Source organism: Triticum dicoccoides, chromosome 2B (genome assembly GCF_002162155.2).
Source record: "Triticum dicoccoides isolate Atlit2015 ecotype Zavitan chromosome 2B, WEW_v2.0, whole genome shotgun sequence".
Lineage (NCBI taxonomy): Eukaryota > Viridiplantae > Streptophyta > Magnoliopsida > Poales > Poaceae > Triticum > Triticum dicoccoides.
The window spans coordinates 825,077,728-825,084,574 of record NC_041383.1 but is presented as its reverse complement, the minus strand read 5'-3'; the positions used below and the strand labels follow the sequence as shown (position 1 = coordinate 825,084,574).

The window sequence follows — 6,847 nt, the reverse complement described above, 5'->3', positions numbered from 1 at the left end:
TCTATCCATCCTGGAAAACAAGTGCAGCTTTCTGTTAGCTTGGTTACAATCTGCAATAAATAATTATAATTACTGCGCTCTTCTGAATTAAACCTGTTAATCCAGTAACCTCACAAGGCAGCAACAGTCAAGTGATAATCTTGGTTGCAATAATCAAAGTATCAAACCATGCATATCCTCAAAGCTAACCATAGCATAATATAAAATCTGGGCAAGCCCTGCAGACTAATTAAACCGTATCCTCAAAGAATTTAAAACAACACTAAAAGGGCCACCTTTGTTTGTTGTGTTGCGATCTGAAGGGCGAAAAGAAGATGCTGCAAACCAAACTGTTTCTTTAATTCAGAATCCTGCTACTGCACCTGTACTCTAGCTAGTAATACACATAATATAGTAGTAGCACTTAACCCACCGAAAAGCTATGAAATCAGTCAGTGTATCCATCGTCATGGGATGGAAGGCATGAACCACACCGGTGTCAGCCAGCTCCGCTGCGGCCCAAGGCCCTCGGCCATCTCCCGGCTGCCATCCTTGAGGCTGAATACCCCGATGCCATTGTAGTAGTGGTTCGCAGCCATCCTTCTATGGCCCCGGATTGTCCTCGGTGTAGTAGACGCATCCGGCCCTGAGCTCCGGGTGCTCCCTCGTGGATATGCAAAAGGAAGTGTTCCCCCCGATGAACAACGTGGTTTCACCGATGTCGTCTGTCACCTTTCACTCCTTGCCGCCGTCACTAGGACCTGCACCTTAAGGATGGAGACGTCACCCTCCTTGAGCACGAATATCAGCGGCCCACCCGGCCCTGCCATGAGGTGCTTGCGGTGGTCCATGTCGGCCGGCAGCAGCAGCCTCGATGCAATCACCGCACCGAAAGAAACTATATATATGGTGAAAATATCTTTTCAATGGATTTAGAATTGGAAGGCTTTGAAGTTAAGCAAATTAACGTGTGCATGTATATGTACACTGGTGAAATTAATTAAATACTCCAGTACTAACACAAAACATAAAGAAAGCACTCGCGAGCTGAAACTGAAAAGACGCTTATCTCTACCTCCTCCTCAGCAAGCTTGTTGCACTGGATCCGTGGAGGACACCTTTTTCATTGGCCAAGCGATATCGCAATATCACATCTTCTATCATTGCACTCACATTCAGAATCATCTGAACTCTCTCCTCCTCATTTGTCTTCACACAGGTTCGCAAATGAGTAGTCATCAAAGCGAGTCTGCCAGATCCTCATAGTATCTACAGTCGAGGGAGCGGGTGGCACACCTAGTGGTGCAACAAGGACATGAGCCTTCTGTGCGGCAGTGATGTTATTCTCAAATTACGGAGCCAGCCCGCAAAGTTGCTTCCATCATCTTTCAGTTTTTCTTTTTCTAGTAACACATTGAAATTTAGCAGAGCTATAGCGCGAGCCATTGATCTACAACATATTTGCAAAGACATTTTGACTATATTCATGATAATTAGTTCAACTAATCAAATTACTAATGAACTCCCACTTAAAATCAACATCCCTCAAGTTGTTAAGTAACGCATGATCCAAATTCACTAAATCAAGTCCAATTATCATGTGAGATGGAGTAGTTTTAGTGGTGAACATCTACATGTTGATCATATCTTTCATATGCCTCATGTTTAACCTTTTGGTTCAGTACGTTTCGAGGCCATGTCTGTACATGCTAGACTCGTCAAGTTCACCAAAATATTTCTGCATGTGTAAATGTTTCGGAAACAAAATACATGACAAAAGTGGAAATAAATTATGGGAACTCTGTATTTTATTCATCATCATACATATTACAAATACATGGATGTTACATGCTCCCACGGGGGTTTGTCTATTTTTCCTTCTTGCGACTATGCTTAAGGAGTATTTGACTTGGAGAGATTGCGTGTAGTCCGCTGATTCCCGGCGCTTTGCTTTTGCAATGCATCCTGTTAGTTACATCTGCAGGTCGAGCCTACAGAAAACCTCCGATTAAGCTGTGCGCGGTCGTCGTCGTGTAGTTTGCTCATCAAGATACATGGAAGATGTAGGGGAGAAAGGTTATAGGTCATGGTGATGCGTAGGTGCTGGTGGCTTTGTTCTGCCTAGACCCAGTCACAATATGCCATGGTCATGTCTGTATTTAGAATGGAAATTGTTGATGAATTCATCTAATATGGACGTGTGTGTTGCTTTTGCCTCATAGGTGCCGATTTGTCGCCGATTATGGTCTATAGGACTCTACTGTCGCCGATTTGTCGTTTTTTTTCATTCATTTTGTCAGACTTTCCGTGTTGGGCTGTGTGCATCCTAGTTATGTAGAGGCCGGGTGTTACTCATAATGTTTTGTATCCGCTTGATGCTACATTTTGAGATAATAAAAGCGCCCTTTATCGAAAAAGGTGCCCAGCAACAGAGTGTCGCATCTTGTTTAGGATTATGACATGCTGATGGAATATAGTGACCCGGCCTCTTCGGCGCTCGGCCATAAATTTATCTAGCCTCGTTGGCACTAGACATGTGATGATCACGATTTACCATGGGACTGGTGTAGATTTTTGGAACAAACACATCAACGCCCGCCATGGGATTGTAGAGTTCTGGGACAAACACACCCACAGCCTGTCAGGAAACCGGTGTAGGATTTGCTTTGGTGGAACAAGCCTTTTGCTCGTCAGTACCCGGCCACGGTACTGATGTAGGACTTGCTTTTGGTGAGACGGGCCTTTCACTCGTCAGTACCCGGCCACGGTACTGATGTAGGCCCTTTCTCTCGTTAGTACTCGACCAAGGTATTGATGTAGAACTTGCTTTTGCCATGACCTTGAGGCCGATGATATAGAACGAATCAAGCTCTCTTGTAAGGGGCAAGATCAACTTATTTGATGTTTGTCTTCACGGAACCATAGATCGGTACAAACTTGCTTCTTTTCTCATGAATTTAATCTTGCGATCGGATATTATAACTTACCATCAAACCAAACCGTTGGTGTGAAGATCAACATGTGGATGGAGCTTCGGCGTGGAGAGGAGTTGTGGTGTTTGGGTTCTCGGCTGGATGTGGTGTTGCGTGAAGTATGGATGTGCGTGTGGTGGCTAGATGGATGCGTGCGTGGGAGATGGTAAGTAGTCAAGAGTTAATCCTTAGCAACACAGACACGCAAAACACCATGGCTCTTCGAATATATTTTTGCAAGAAAAATTACCATGCTCAGGATGGGGTGTGCTTTGTGGGCCGGGCCCAGTGTCTGTCGCTAGAGCGAGGCGGGGGGCATGGCGTTCGCCACAGGCATATGAGCTTCACATCAGCGTGTCCAGGTCGCTAGAGCGAGGCGGGGGGCATGTCGTTCGCCACAAACAAATGCTGGCAGATTCAAAAAATGTTCAGAAATTTGAAAATAAACACGAATTGGGATAAATGTTCACAAATTTGATAAATGTAAACACATTTTAAATAAGTTTATGATATTTTAAAATCAAAAAATTTAAAGTGTTAATGGATTTGAAAATATATTCACGAATTTGAAAAAACATATTTTTTAAAAATGTAGGGAACTAAAAAAAGGCTATTTAAAAAATGAAATGAAAAAGAAAAAGAAAAACACACAAAAAAGGAATAAAAAAAGGGAAACTGAATTTTAATATATACTAGTAAGGTTGCACGTGCAATGCACGTCTCGACTAATATACGAATAATACAATGAGCAAACCAACTGGTGAGACCACAGTTTTATTTTATGAGAAGCACCACTCCCAATCACGCACACATAAGTAAACCATGACAAACATGCTCAAGATCACTAATATGTAATAGTGCTTGCAGATTAATAAAGCCACCAATCACCATACACGGTCCATTATCCATGGAAAGCTATTAAAAACAAACAATTTCTCACAAAACAGACTATGAGTAGGAATATATATGACATAAATGAATAAACAAGTTATAAAAGCAATACGAACACATATTAAGGGTGCATAATTGTGGGAAAAAATGAAACATAATGTATAAGACAGCAATGTCCAACCATATTATGAAACGTATATAAGTTCAAACCTATGTGTGAGGTATCTATCATCTATTCCATGCTAATAATACATAAAAAATACATCAGAAAGAGAATATAAGAACCAAGCAAGATTTTTTTCTATTTCCCCAAAACAATAAATCCACCTGTGCAACACTCTCTCATCTCCATTGAGATGCCTTCACCAAGATCATGTTCTCTGCTTCGTCTTTATCCAAAGTCATTACTGAAAAGGTATTTAAGTTATTCGGTGATCATCACACAAAATCCCGTGGAAAAACAATTAAAAGAAAAATCACTTCGCTAGCAGTATCGGAGTACTGTATACATTGTTGGTACTGCAAGGGTAAGAAAATTAGAACATAACAAAAATCTAATGTTACATCATGAGTACCCGGACACCTCATGAGCACACATACACCAAGTACTACATAAAAAATTTGAAGTATCTTCTTTTTTCATAGGTACACAGCCTTTAGCATATGACAACCAGAACAAGAAAAAAACGATCTATGAGAATGTCCTACCAACAGGATGAGCATAGTTAGTTCTATATCCATTACTTCTTTCCGAAACCTGCTTCAACATGTATGAACATCATCTCATCAGTCTATATCCGTTTCAGTATTCTCATAACTGAGAATAGTTGTGACATTGTAATTTCTCTTATTTGCTCCTCTGCCCGTAACCATTAGTATATGTTTCTTGCAACCCCTAAGAAAGGAACAAAAGTGAAGTGATACAGGCATGCCAATACCAATAAAGAGCATGTGATATATGAATCATCATTTTACAATAGCCATGAAGGAAACCAACAATGGTCGGCATCGAGTAGTCACCCAGGAGCTTGCTGGAAAGCATCATCGATGGTAGCTACCCTGAGTTCTATCTTCAGAACTACCTTGTTTGAGGCATTACTCTTTTCTAATGGCCTTGGCACCAAACAACAACCAACAAAGAGGTGACATGTAAACAATAGGAAGAAAATGAACGCAATAATAAGAGGTTTTGGCAAGATAGAAGTCTCGATTTACGTTGTTTGGACAAATAGACATGTAATAGTTTTCCATTTTCTCTTTTGGCTTTCCTAAAGAGCTTGTGCATTCATATACCGCTAAGCCTAATTGGATTAATATCCGAAGAGAGCACAAAACAATCCTATTTTTTAACATTGTTTTAACTAGCAAATCAAAACTTGAGCCATTGTTTTAACCATCCCTATTTTATATTCGTGTACTGTTAAAATGCAGACCATCTTGCTTCATAGAGAAAAATTGAAAAAGCAACAAAGTTTTGCTTCATGATTTACCTATGAACCAGAACGCATCTTACGCTTAAGGAAGGATGTACTTCAGCTACCCAAGGCTCCATGTTCTCCATCTCTCCCAAAATTTCAGCACCATCCTTGAACAACCAACAGAAGGCATGAGAAGAACAATCCTTGATTTTTTTTTAACTAAATCCTTGGAAAGTTGAAATCGGAAACAAAGAACATAAAATAGACAAAAACAAAAAAAAGGAACATTCAAGAGTGAGTAGTAAAAAAGAATAGGTCATTGAGATTTGAGAACACCTCAACTTTGCACCATCGAGAAGAGCACAGACATTTTCTTATCTAGGAAGTCCGTCCTCGTGCACCATCACTTCATCGCCAGATAAAACAAATTAATCCAGCAAGTTTTTCTTGAACAGAAAAATGTATTCCACTTAAACTTGTGCACATGTAAATCGCTTAAGTAAGGGGCTTGAAATGCCCAAACGCTAAGGGGAACATCAGCCAATACCAAACTTCTGGCTTCAAGATAAAGGACTCCCAGTTCAGCAGCATCATAATCCCTTCCCTTAAGTGCATGGATCATAGTCTGACTCAAAAATCATACTACTATACAACAAAGCAACAGCAGCGGGCCATCAGCGACAAGCTGGAAAGCACTCAGCATTAAGCACCCACACAGCACACCACACACACGCAGCAAGCAGGGCGTGATGACCTTGCCGTCGATGGGATTCCTGGCGGCGGCGGAGGAGGTGACTCGCGGTGGCGATGGAGGTGACCGATGCAGATGAGCAGATCACAAACTGGAGGGAGCAGAGGGCTCCGCGCCGCCTCGCCGCGGTCTCGCGTGCGGCCTCGTTCGCCGGCGACCGCCCTGCGTCTGCGTGCACCCACGTCGTGCCTGGGGAGGAGACCTGTGCAGCCGGAGAGGCGAGGTGGAGCGGGGATCGCGCGCGACCTCATCGCCAGTGGCCGCCCACGGCGCGTCCACTCTGCTTGGAGGAGATTTGTGCGACCAGAGAGGTTAGCGCTAAATTTGGGGTGAGATTGGGAGGTTAGCGCTAATTTAGGGGTGAGATTAGGTGGGTGTCGAGAACTTTTCATTCGCTCGTGCGTACGATGGCCGGCAGAGTTTTCGTCCGCCCACTAAAATTGATAGATGTACTTTTGGTTGAGGGTTAGTTGTTATTCTGACGGCTAGATCTAAATGAGTATCCCTAATCGTGTGGCTCTAATAGTCTGAAATTATTGTGTGTACGTTTGATGGGGTGCGTTTAGAAAAGAATATGTTTGCTTGTTTAATAGTAGTAGAGATGAAATTATTGTGTGTACGTTTGATGGGGTGCGTTTAATACATGAAAAACATTTTTAATACATGAAGAAAAATTAACTATAAAATAATATTTTCCCACTAAAAATATATATATCCGGAAGAGAGAAAGTAAAAAGAACCAAGTGAAACGTACCTACCACGTAGTCTGTAGTCGCAATGAAAAAATTATAGTGTTGCTATCGAGTGTAAATACATTGGTGAACATGGTTCCATGC

The 6,847-nt window shown here is 41.9% G+C and overlaps 1 long non-coding RNA gene across 2 annotated transcripts; it reads right to left on the bottom strand.

The window, feature by feature from the left end:
- Nucleotides 1–4,777: 4,777 nt before the first annotated feature.
- LOC119366652 lies at nt 4,778–6,604 on the bottom strand. Of its 2 annotated transcripts, none has more exons than XR_005176078.1 (2): nt 5,597–6,604; nt 4,778–5,427 (listed from the first exon to the last, which is right to left on the bottom strand). It is a non-coding gene; the product is annotated as an uncharacterized LOC119366652 (long non-coding RNA). The 2 variants fall into 2 exon arrangements; XR_005176079.1 differs by having other exon boundaries at nt 6,015–6,604.
- Nucleotides 6,605–6,847: the final 243 nt, after the last annotated feature.